Source organism: Typha latifolia, chromosome 6 (genome assembly GCF_019914945.1).
Source record: "Typha latifolia isolate L0001 chromosome 6, TyphaL0001v2, whole genome shotgun sequence".
In the NCBI taxonomy this organism is placed as follows: Eukaryota; Viridiplantae; Streptophyta; class Magnoliopsida; order Poales; family Typhaceae; genus Typha; species Typha latifolia.
The window spans coordinates 4,701,030-4,714,256 of NC_133091.1; the positions used below are offsets into that span (position 1 = coordinate 4,701,030).

Genomic DNA, 13,227 nt, shown 5'->3' on the forward strand with positions numbered 1-13,227 from the left:
CGGAGTTGGTGTTTTGTTTACATTACATTACACTCTGCTCTTCTTTTGTTTGTTTTCCTTTTCCTCACTATTGAATGATTGGATTTGGTGGTGCCAGGAGTCAAAATAAAGAAAAGCCCAGAATTTCCTTCCTCATCACACATCATCATCACTACCATGGATCATGGATCATGGATCATGGATCATGGATCATGACCATCAAATTCTAAAACCTTATGTTGTATGAGCAACTAACTACCTCGGTTTAAATTAAGGACAGCAAAACTCTCGTCTGCAACAAGCATATTGAATGATTTCTTTTTAAGATTTATGCAGACCAAAGACTAGTCTACGTTAACAGTGATCTATTGACTAAACTGCACATTAATATTCAAGTCAGCTGATATCTCCATCACTTGAAAAGACCACCAAACTAATCTTAATGACTCATTAGCACAGACACTTAATTAGTCATCGTTTCTCCATACACTGAATTAGTTAATGATATATAATGGAAAGGTAAGTAGAAAGTTAGGAAGAGGTCCCTGATAGGATTTAATTATTCTCCTCCCCCACTCAGGTAGTCAGGTTTTGCTACCTGAACGCTCTCCTATCATCCATGCATGGGACTTCGTTTGGACGACTCATGTCATTGCCATGTAAGGAAGCCACGTTTATCTCACATGACCCATCTTAAAACGTGCATGGCATTGATTATCCATACATCCATCATCTTCATGCATGGCATGAGACTAGCATGCATGCATCGGAGACATGGCCCATGGGGCTGGGCCCCTCGAGAGACCAACTCCACAAGCACCAACAAACCCAATGGTTCGCTTTGACTAGTGATATGTATAAATATATAAATGGGAGAAAATTAATGCTTCAGAGGGTGTGGATAAACTATGAACCATAGAAGTAGTATACATGGAAGAAAGGTGGTTGGAGGTTGGCCTCTTCAAACCAAAGTCCAAATCTTAAGATATTTAAATGCTTAGAGTTCATCTCTATATTAATTTGACAATTAAACTTCTACTCACCCAACCTTTTATTCTCTTAATTTCTTGTTATTTCTTTAGCTTTCCATTGAATCTTTAATAGTCACCCACACCCAGAAAGAGCCTTCAGAATTACCCACCACCATCTGATTCCTTAGCCCTCCAATCCACTTGAACATTAGAATATTTATCTGGCCTCTTTCCCTGAGACCAAGGGTGGTGTGGTAGTTTGATAGCAAATCTCCATAAGAATCCCATATATCATTTTTTTTCCACCTCAATGCAAGTCAAAGTTAACAGTACTTTGGTGCAGTGGTTGCTTACTATTTTACTCTATTACTCACTCGCCTATGAACATATATATACATCTCTCTCTCTCTCTCTCTCTCTCTCTCTCTCTCTCTACTGCAACTTTGGGATTTTTCCTATTAGCTGCATCAGAGTGTGTCTACTCCATTAGAGATCTCTCTTTGGGGCTTTCTCTTTTTTCCAACTGCCCCATTCATTGGGATGCTATATAGATTTGGAGCACGTGAGAACCCAATGCAACCCAGGGCATGCACATGCAGATGCACATGATCATGATCATGCAATGAGAAGAGAGAGAGAGAGAGAGAGAGAGAGAGAGAGTTCATCTCCATTCATCTCTTTGAAATGATAACTTCTTCTTTTTTTGTTCCCCCTTAAATGTTGTATGAAGATGCATAAGATGTTTAATTTTCATGCATGACCTTCATCATTGTCTTCTGCCCTTCTATTTCCTTCCTCATTTCTTTTTCTTCCTTCTTTAGTTTTGCTTTCCTCCTCTTGGAGTCACCTCATGTGTATGTGCTTTTCCTCTTTAAATTCTTGCTTTTTCTTCTTTTTAAGTGCCTTCTCAAGTGTTTGACCTAATAGCTTAAGCTTCTAGATAAACAAGTTAAATTGTTTTTTAAATATATCAATTTTTAAAATATAAACCTTATTGATCAAATTTTAGTGACAAGTAAAGTCTACTATGTAAACAACCACCACAGACTAGATGACCTTACATTTATCCATCAAAAGAAATTAAGAGGTCTTCCACTCTATGAACAACCTCCAAAATATTCCAAGTTGAATGAGTGATTAATTCTAACTTTGAATAGATGTTTCTGGTTCAAAACTTTGTGAGGGAAGTTGTCATGGGAAAATTATTACCTCTATTTTAGTCTGGTTAATTAATGGGTCAATGTGCCCTTCTTGTAGGGGAAGAGTTGACTCTTTATTCGGCCGATAAATTAGGACAAGTGATAAAACAAGATCATAAATGTCCTTTAAAAGCTTTCAAGCTGCATTTTGATAATTGTAAGTTAAAATCCGAGCTATTTAGCTGAAAAAAAAGAAGACAAAATCACTTATAACTAAGAAAAAAGAATGCGAACAGGAATAAGATCTTATCTTTTTTACCATTAAATAGATTGAATTTTACTGTTGATTAGCCTTAAGGAGTATATAAGTATGAACTTTAGAGGGATATATTAGCAAATAAGAGATTTTAGAAGGGTATACATAAGAGAAAAGAAAATCCTAAAAAAGAAGAATAGAAAAGAAATGAATCTTGTCTGACTTCAAGCCAGGTCAGACTCACAGACCAACACCATCCCAAGAACAAATTCACATGAATCTGTAGCCATTGGAGCAAAAGAAAATATCTAACCAAGGACAGGGAGGAATTTTTGACATAAATTCCAAGTTGGTGGAATAGTAATTGAGGAGAATTAGGTGGAATTCCCCAACTGCATGGATTTAATATCTCAGCAATGTTGTGGTTGTGGAATTGAATATTGAAGGGTTTGAGATTCAGAAGTAGGTATTTTGTCCCTGCTGTTGAATATTTTGACAAAACCTGACCCACCTCATGAGGAATTTATGCATTTAATTGTGACATTATGCATACCATTGAAGTGTGTACATGTTTAATGAGTATTGACTATTTGGAAGTCTTCTTTGATCATCCATAGATAAATAGTTCTGGCAGGCTGAGAAGGAGAGTTTCATGAATGGTGAAATAAACTCATCACCTTTACCCCTATCAATATATACTAAATGAGAGTGTTTAGGATAAGAAGGTTAGTAATAGTTTGAAGGAATATTTCTAAAAAAATATAGTATACTTCTTTATCTTTATTATCATTCCTCTCATAAATATTTTATCATTCGATTTCCGTATTTTGCTATTAACGACCTTGATATCTTTGAGAAAGCTTTTAACAATTTCTTTTAATTTTTTTAAGAGAATTGAAAAGTCAGTAGTGTAACAATTAAACTGATACTATTAGAATTTGAATCCAAGGATATATATACAATAGGAGCCTATTTAACTATCGGAGTTAATAACTCTTGGCGAGAAATTTTTTAACATTAAAGTAATTATATAAAGAAAAGTAAATTTTAAAGTCCAATGAAAGGGGTGTTCAATTGAAGTAATATAATATTCTCTATTTTGTCAATTAATATTAAGTTGAAAGGATATTTTTGAGACATCCAAAATAAAATGTACAGTTGGTAAAATAAATATCTCTATCGTAGAATGTGAAACTGTGAACAATAATAAAAATAAAAGTAACTGTGAATTCAACCTTCCATTTAGGGACGCTGAGTTTGAGATCCACTCCAAGAAAATTGACCTATATTTATTGACAGCAACAAGCAACTAACTTGTGGTCAACTTGAAGTCAGTTCCTGGGGCCCTTGGACTGTCTTCTTCTCCAAGACAAAATCCTGCTCCAAGAAAGGAATCAACTTACACCTTTTAAGTTCTCATTGTTTTTGTAAGTTTCTTACCAGACTAGCCTTCTCATAAATTCTATTTTATCCAAATATTTCATCCTCCAAATTATTATTTAAAATGATTTAATTTAGATATATCAGTTATAAACAAATGTGTCCTAATATGATCAGTGTATGATCGAATCACGAGGACATTGAGCTCGATAGATTGAACCTATTTATCTTCTAACTGATTTATGCTTATATAAGCTCTTAAGACAAGTCTAGTTAAATCATGTAAACCATTAAGTAAAGTTTAATTAAATCATGTAAATTTATAAGGCAAATTCCAGTTCAAGTTGTATAAACTTTTAGGGCTAGTTCAAGTAGGACTCATTGTACCTGATATTTATATATAGAGGGGCTGAGCTTTTTTGTTTAATAATCAAATCATCCAAGTATTATAAAATTATTTTAGTCTGGAGTTTATCTTAAGAGTAAGATAATCTAAAGATAATAGTAAGTTAATCATAGCCGTTTATTTTTTTAGGAGTATATCTAATTTAGAAATTTAATTTTACATCCAAATCTTAGCCACCGTCATCTTCGTGAGTCATCCTACCTTATTCAATCACCCTTGGTCGTCCACCACTACAACATAATTATCAATCTGGCAAATCTTAACATTCCTTTACTTTTTTATTTATATCCGATTTATGTGAAACTAAAACTATTAGAATCTTAACCTCTGAGGCTACCATTATATAAATTTTTATAAATATTTTTATATTCATATCGATTCAGATTTAGTTCTTAACATTCTCAGCAGAAAAATAATATGAAATGTAAAATACCGAAAAGTTGAATCTTTTATCTCAAGTATAAAATGCTCACTGCTTTATATATATAAAAAGTACGTATAAACTTACAAACATGTACGAAAAGTGAAGAGAATATTTATTTTATCTAAATCTTAATTCAATATATTCTATAATGTATCGTATTGTAATACGACACATCTCTCTACTTTATCTAATTAACATATAAATACAAATAAAAAATAATAATATTTTTTTATTCGTATGTGTCTTTAATAGGAATAAAACCTCGATGGGTTCAACGTTTTATATTTAAGAATAAAGTGGTGAACGGTAGCTAGCGTGTCTAAAAAAAAGACCGATTTAGTATTAATTTTTTATAAAAAAAATAGGCTCTTTGGATAGATAAAATTTTATTTTCTTTGATCTTTTATTCAGCTTCTTAATTTCTTTATAAAAGGTGGACCAACATAAGCACTTTTTTTCTTAAGAATTTTATTTAGCACACAAGCAAGCTGAGGACAATGCTTACATAAATTAAGAGTTTCTCTTAAGTATTCAGCATAAAAGGAATATAAAGAGTTTCTTCCCTACCTTTCACTAAAGTAAAAGAAGGTGAGTTAATACTCACCAACCAAGTTACTTTTTGGAGAGAAAGATAGCAAAAGAATTGGAGTATAGTCATCTCACATTGAAATATTTTGACCAGGCATCTTGACCAATGAAGGAAGAACTAGAAACCTTCCACTTAGCAACAATGGTGATAAAATTAGGCAGATTACTGAGGAAGCCAAAGGGCATCAAGTTCTTTGCTTCTTCTCAATCATGGCTTCTTAATTTGGCCTGCCACTGGAAGTGGAGCACCCTTTCTGCTAAGACATTGCTCAAATAGAGGTGCAAGGCTATGAGATATACCCAAACAATCAACAATATTCACCACTTCCAATTTAAAAGTATGAAAAGTAGGAGCAGGAGAAGAGAAGCAGCAAGTTGAGTGACTTTTCCACCCTCAATTTTGGGAAAGAGAGAGGAGCATTGTGTGAGTTGATAAAGTGATCTTAGTAAAGAATGTCATACTTCCTTTGCATATGCAAATGATTTGGGAATACTTGTCTGAACTTCTCGGTCAAAAGAAACTTTAAAGGAGATGGAGAATGATGCAACCCAGGAGGTATGGAGACAATGTGGGAGATTGGACAATATATACTTTGCTAATGCTACTTATTGGTCTCAGAAACTTGCTTAATTATTAATGAAACAAAAGTTTGTCATCTTCATTCATATTTAAGTATGCATTAAGATGTAGTCGTTCTTAATCACATAATTTAAATCCATTGAAGATCTTTCTTGATTGGTCTGTTGATTCTTTGGAATATCAGATCAAAAGCATCAACTGTTGAAAACCACAGAAATAAGAAGATAAGTAAAACAAAACTTTTCTTAAGTAGCAAAATTATTGATTTGGAAGCCAGCTAAAATCTATCTTGGCTCATAACAACCTTTGGTTATATTGAGTTGTAATTATAAACACGTCTTCCTTGGCTTACCAAATCTCGTTCAATTACGTGAAACCTTACGTAGTTTTCTTTCCTCTCTTCCTTTTGGGATACAAGATATATAATCTAAGTAGCTAGCTAGTGAATGATGATCATAAACATTTCTTCTCTGCTGCTTTGTACTTGTAATGCACATCTCATGTACGTGCATGCATAGTGTGTCTTACTGATCGATGAATATGTTATGTACTCATTGGAGCTGACACAATTGCTGGAGAAACTTTTATGCCATTCCCGGACGTGTTCTTCTTTTGAGGGGCATGGATATCGAAATGGAACATTGTCTCGTATCCCATGTACATACATACACCCTTTAGAATGTGTGATAACTCGTGTTAAGCTGCCATGGATGGATGCATGCATGTGGCTTCCGGATTCTTGACTCCAAATCTTTATCTAATTTATACCTGACTTTAATTAACATCATGGGGGGTCCATAGCTCAGTGGTAGAGCATTTGACTGCAGATCAAGAGGTCACCGGTTCGAACCCGGTTGGGCCCTACGCTAGTTTATTTTATCTTTAAAATATTTTCTCTAGGATTTCTTCTTATTTATCTCTCAAAAAGTCAAAATACTAGTATTATTTTTTTTTGCTTTTGTATAAATATACCTATGTTAACCTACAGTTAAATTTTTGATCCATTTAATAGTAAAATGACAAAATTTTTATATTCATTTTACATATATTGCTCTCAAACAAAGACATCTTTGACTTTAATATATAATTATTAGAAAGTACCTGAAAGGGCATCCAATGAAAAACAATAATGTTTTAAGGATATTTTCAGAAATACAAAACTTGGAAGGGTATGCAAGCAAATAAAGAGCTTTTTGAGGGGCATATGCAAAACCCTAGAGTACTTTTATTTTGTTCTTTTGATGCACATAGCACTGAGCTTAGAATCCTCCCCCTCTTAATTCCTCCTTGGATTATCAGTACGGTTTGTTAAGTGGTTTGACTTTGATACTAGCTCGTCAGCAAGCCCTTGGGGCTACATAGAGATTAGGGATGCGAGATGAACCTTTAGATTAGGATCTTGAACCAGCTCCACTTGTTGCTTTCTTGGGCCAAAAGAAAGTTTTTATTCCACCTCTATGGTCAAGATTTTTGTAGCATTCAGTACAAAAAAATCATCCATCTTCTTCTCCCTCCCCTCTTTTTTTCCCCTTCCCGCGTTGCTTGAAGTCGTTTCCCCCTTTTGTTTCTTGTCGTGCCAGAGCACCGCTGAAGCATGCTGTCATCACATAACGGTTCCTCGGTGAGTCCTCTACCTCTTTGGTAAATTAATTTTAGTTTAATAGCCTAGTTAGTTGTTTTCTCATTTCTCTTCTTTTTTTGGTCTTATTGGGCGATCGGTCCGCGTTGGTCCGAGGCTCGTGAAGCTCTCTTGGTTGTGGCCTTTTGTGGACTCTTCTCACCCTTGGGAGAGGCAACACCAAGTGGCCTCTTTCCGTTGATTTTTGAGGCCGAATCTAGCCACCACTGTCGCAGTCTCCTCCCATCATTTGGTCAAAAGCATTCTTCTTCACAAGATGAAGCTTTAAGTGTCATCTTTCATTGTCCTCATGGTCAAGCTTGTTGGGTGACTCATTCCCCTAGCCGCCCGCCAGTCATGGTGCGGGGCTTGATCATCGTCAACCACCTCGGCTAGTATGGTCTCTATGTGTCATGTTGGGTTGTGTGTTGGGACCGAGTGGAAGAAACCACCGATAAACCCCATCCCTCAAGCTCTTCCATTGTACGGGCCATCGTGTCCGCCTCGGTTGATGGCGCTAGTGTTTGTCGTTAGCTATTGTTTTCTCTTTCTCGATTGCCTATAGTTGAGGGAGGGGAAGGGGTATGCAGTGGATGGGCTGAGTGCGGCCCAGCCTAGCTTGTATTTGGGTTGGGTGCGGCCCAACCCAAGTGGTGGGTTGAATTGTAGCCCAGCCAAGTGGAATTTTGGCTTAGTTGGATTGGGGCTTTGGGCCAAAGCTTGGTGGGTTTGTATTGTAGTACTTATGTTTGTTGCAGGTCAGCCCATTACTTTGGGCCTTGGCCTAGCCCAAGTGGAATAGTTGCTCTTTAGTTTATTTTATTTTACTTTAGTTTTTTTTTTAATCTAATTATCAATGTCAACTTGTGCCTTATATATTAATCATATTTATGGGGTAGCTTTGTTAGTTATATTAATTGTTATGAATCAATATTACTAGATTAAACTATGGTTTGGGAGTGTCACTATTAATTTGTTCATAATGAGGAATAAGCTATAATCGAGTTTGCTAATCATACTAAATGTACTTTAATATTCAATAAAGTATGTTAATTAAATATTATCTATTTATTTTACTTTAAATCAATAATAGTTAGTGGAATGATAATTTGAGCAACTACTTCAATTAATCTGTTAGGCTTTAGTCCAACTACACCGGCTCTACTTGATTAGTGGAATAATAATTTGAGGTAAATTATTTTAAGTATTTTAATTAACACGTTGGGCCTTAGTACAGCTACGCCAGCTTTACTTGATTAATAAATATAATAATTTTTAGATGGCTACTTAAGCCTATAGTGAATGTCAATATGATTATTTAATTAATTAGTGTCAAAAATATTGTGCTTATGTTTTTATTACTTTATTATCGAGGTAGACCTTGTACTATACGATGATGATCCCATAACATAGTTGTAGCCAGTTAGTTAAGGAAGCGATGTTAGACAAGTAAAATTTCTCTAGTCTAAGAATAGTGTAGAGAATTAAATATCTTACTTTATGACATTATTGCATTTATATCGTATATGTGCAGATATTTATTTACTATTATTATTGCAAGTAATACATATTAACTTTATTTATTGTATGACATAATTACACTTATCATGATTATTATGTATATCCATGTGCATGATTATGTATATAGCACATAATACATGCTAATGATGTGTATTCTATTATGAATGTTTGTGTTGTATAATATCATGCCACTAGCACACATATGCAATACTATGAAGGGAGTGACTTCTTCATCTCGATAGTACTCGACACCTCCTTAGCCAAGATAAAGGGCGAAGGAATTATATTATCAATATATTGTAGAGCCCACACTTAAGGTCTCAGTCTATGTATTTTAGACAATCAGGCATATAGTTTTATCGGGCAATTGATCATTTACTATTGATTGACGAGAATCAAACTCTTTAGGGTATTTAAGTTTGAGAGCAAAAGGTAAGATGACATTGGGTGAGAAAGTTTTTGAGTGAAGACTCATGATATTCTACACGGTGGGGCGATAATATTGAGCCAAAGCTTGGATGGTAGTATTGGTATGTGGTACCGACTCATGTGATGGGCTTACAATTGAGGTCTTTAGTCTAGAGTGAAGGATAATCGGTCATACTATTTGCTAGGTAAGAGGCGGGCAATTTTTTCGCTTGGATTTACCCTTTATTAGGGGCATTTGTGTGATAGAGTGTGAGTGTTGATATGGCCCACTGGCATAGCTTTGTGTTGGTCTAAGTTGAAGAATTGATAGTCTGAAATAATGCATATTGTGTTGTTTATTACTAATACATGTGAGCAATAGATTGGACACGATAAAATTGTGATACTAATGCAATTATTGTGTTTTAGCCTGTAGAAGTGGATACTTGCTAGATTTATATTTACTACCTTTTAGTGAAAATATTTTTAGATTAGTAGATGATCTTAAGTCTTCGGAGGAGCTAGCAAGAATAATTGATGGTATTTATATTTTATTTCTATTATCGTAATTTTAGTAAAAAATATTGTAGCCCCTAAGCGAGCATTTGTATTCGTTGTATGTATATATAATTTGGGATTTGTTATGGTATATGTATGTTTTGGATTATATTATTGTCTTATTTGTGAAAATATTAAGCTTTTATTCTCATATATTATATAAAAACTTTGACCAACAAGTAATGTAAAAATTCGATGAATTTAACCCACATGAGGGGCACGTATATTTGGTAGCGGGAGATAACAAGATAACTATAGTCTCCGAGCTAAGTCAGACTAGAGTAAGGCAATCTAGTCTGATTCCCTTTCATCAATAGTTATTTAATGCATGCAATACGTGAAATTTTGGTGGGATTGCTAAAAAGAAGGGTTGTACTTATATTATGAATCTCATGAATTTTTATTATCTTGGTATAGTAATTTTTCTTAAACACATATCACTTATTGGAGATCTACTTTATTTTTGCATAGGATCAGACCAATCTGGGATGAGACTTTCTTTCTAAGTACGGGGGCTGCAGGTGGCATAATGACTTAAGAGTGATTGTTAGATTAGTCATTATATATGCTTATAATTTACGCATATAAATTGGTGACAGTGTAGCTTCCTGATTAATATTAAATGCATATTTAATTGCTATGAAAAGCTCACTAATGTTTGAATTAATCTTACTAAATCCAAAATTTTCTTTCCCTCTAAGCTTTTTGCTTTGCAAAGAAACATCTCTTTGAGCATCCTCAATATGGATGAAGAGTATTTTCTTTTTCAATATCTTAAAAGTAAAATTTTACGTAAGCAAGAGTTGAATCCAAGTTAGCGGGTTGGAAACGGACCTTGTTATCCCAAGCGGAATGGGTTACCTTCATTAACTCAATTCTCAACTCAATACCAGTTAATCTCTTGACTTCCTCATAGATGCCTCTCATTATAATATATCAGGTGGATAAGCAATGTTATAGATTCTTGTAGAAAAAAATTAAATCAATGCAGTGGGCTTAACTTGGTGGGTTGGGACAAAGTTACCAAGTTTGAGAATGAGTGCAATTTAGTTATTTGAGACTTCAGTTTATCTATCTATTGTGGCTAAGAAAGTCATTTCGTTTTGGACGAGGTAAATAACCCTTATATCAATTTGGTCATATCCGAATATGAGGAGCTGCACCCTTAGATAACTACTCGTCCTAGGCAATGTGTTTGGAGCTAGAAATTTATTTGGCATTCGTTGATTGCTACTCAAATTGGTTTTCTAAAATTAGTCTGGAATGGTAGATCCAATTGATTATAATCTGATCCATGGATTTCCTCGATTTCTTTAAGCTGCATATATTCTTAAATATGAATATTATCGACCATTACAACATAGTTGTCGATCTCATTTAGTAAGGGGTTGGGCTACATACTTTATGCTCCACAATTTTGGGCATGCTCTCTCTACAAAATCATTTTTATACATCTCTTTCGAGGAAGAAATACTACTACCTGGTGTAGATCCTTTTTTGTTGAGTTTCACTTGACTAAGTTGGTTTAAGCTAGCCCCCCGTGAGGTGACTCACACTTGACTAATAATTGATTAGGTTAGACTCTTTTCTCATGTGGGCTTACTCATGCCACTTAATAGTAAAAACTAAGTTATTTAAAAAAAAGAGAAGAGTGAATAGAAAAAAAAAAGAGAAGATAGCAAGAAAGTTTCTTTACACACATCAAGAATTTGCAACTATAAGATTTCTTAGTTGGGATTAAGGTACACAAATGTTTTTCTTTACATTTACAAGAGTATCCTTGCTTTAAGAATGTTTGAGTTTTTCTATTTGAGGTGTTATCTAAACCTTATAATTTGAAGTTAGAGTTATTGGTTTTATTGTGGATAACATTCTTGTGATTTTGATAGACTTATTGTAGTAATCTTTTAGTGTACCAATTCTATTGATAATGGATTTTATCTCATACTTTTTCTTCCTTTAGGAAAAGTTTTCCATGTAAATTTGGTGTTCTATTTTTTTAAGTGTTTGATGTTATTAAATTATATATTTTTTAATTGACATTATTATTATAGCTTTTATTATGATAGATCTCTTGGGTGGAAAAAAATTGCTCTTTTCCAATGCTAACTAAAAGTGACATACTTTTACTTGCTATCCAACTCTCTTCGATCCCTCTTGGGAAGGGTGCAAAAAGATCTGGACTATCAAGATTTCTCCAAAGATAGAAAACTTCCTACGGAAGGTGCTCTTTCCTATTTTGAAAGAAATTTTATAGATTAATCATGTTGTTTATTTCAATATATCGATTACAATTTGGTGATACAAAGTATGATAAGGAGAAATAGGACAAGAGCCCTAGAAATAAGCTCCATACTTGGCTATAGTACAGACTTAATAAAAATTAATGCATGTATCATAACAAGAACTCAAGCATAGAAAAAACAAAGGAGATAGAGCAAAACTCTAATAGCAAGCCTCTCGCTTGGCCAATTGGCAGCACTACAGATAGAACATCATGAGTCTTGAAAAGCTAAACATCCAACTAAGGAGCAAGCTTTGATGGGATATAGGCACGCCAGTGACAAAGTCCGGTGAATTTAACGAAACACCTGAAAACCCCATTTGGTTAGACCTGTGAATCCAAGAAAACAAAGAGCAAAGTATTTGCTTCCTATTACATCCTATTGCATCTACACATATTTAATTCAAAATAAAATGTAGATGGCCCAAAATATGAAGTAACAGGGCAGATGCTAGCTTCGATGATGACGAAAGCTAGGCGAGGCAAGTCCGAACGTAGCGACAGAGGCTGAGGTGGGACAAGGTGAGGCGAGGCCCGATAATGGAGGTTGAGGCGAGGCAATGCAATGGTGCAACGTCGGAGGCTGAGGCGACACGGGGCGAGGTGCTAGCACGACGATGGAGGCCGCGGCGAAACGTGGCGAGACACAACGAAGGAGACTGTGGCAAGACGAGAGGCGACGACAAAGATGGCAAGGAACGGACTAGATCCGTAGTCTTCAGCTCCTATCATGGTGATTCAGATAGTGACAACGGCCGACGGTAGCGCGGATGCGAGATAGCAATGAAAGGACATGAGTGAGGATGCAGAGAAAGAGTCGTGGGAGGAAGAGAGAAGGGGAAGAAAAGAGAGGGAGGAGAGAACCCACAAGGGGGGAGAGGAAGACCCTCTCCCCTCCACCTAGCCTTTGGGAGAGAGGAGGCAAGCTGCCGAAGGCAGCAGGAAGAAACGCCGGAGGCAGGGGAAGACCCTCTTGGCAAAGGGAGAAAATGCCAAACCCTAGCAAAGCGCTTTGCTAGGGCCGGCAGGGGTGGTCTTTCCTATTGGCAACCTTCTTTATAAACTCAACCTTCACCTGGATTCGATATCTCGAATTGTGGCCTCATCCATGAATC

General features: G+C 35.3%; 1 long non-coding RNA gene and 1 other non-coding gene across 2 annotated transcripts; both read left to right on the forward strand.

Moving 5' to 3' along the window:
* Positions 1-6,514: 6,514 nt before the first annotated feature.
* Positions 6,515-6,586, forward strand: TRNAC-GCA (transfer RNA cysteine (anticodon GCA)). The gene has a single exon. It is a non-coding gene; the product is annotated as a tRNA-Cys (tRNA).
* A 623-nt stretch (positions 6,587-7,209) lies between these two features.
* On the forward strand, positions 7,210-10,495 carry LOC140791382 (uncharacterized). Its single transcript, XR_012109561.1, has 2 exons — positions 7,210-7,344; positions 10,300-10,495. It is a non-coding gene; the product is annotated as an uncharacterized lncRNA (long non-coding RNA).
* Positions 10,496-13,227: the final 2,732 nt, after the last annotated feature.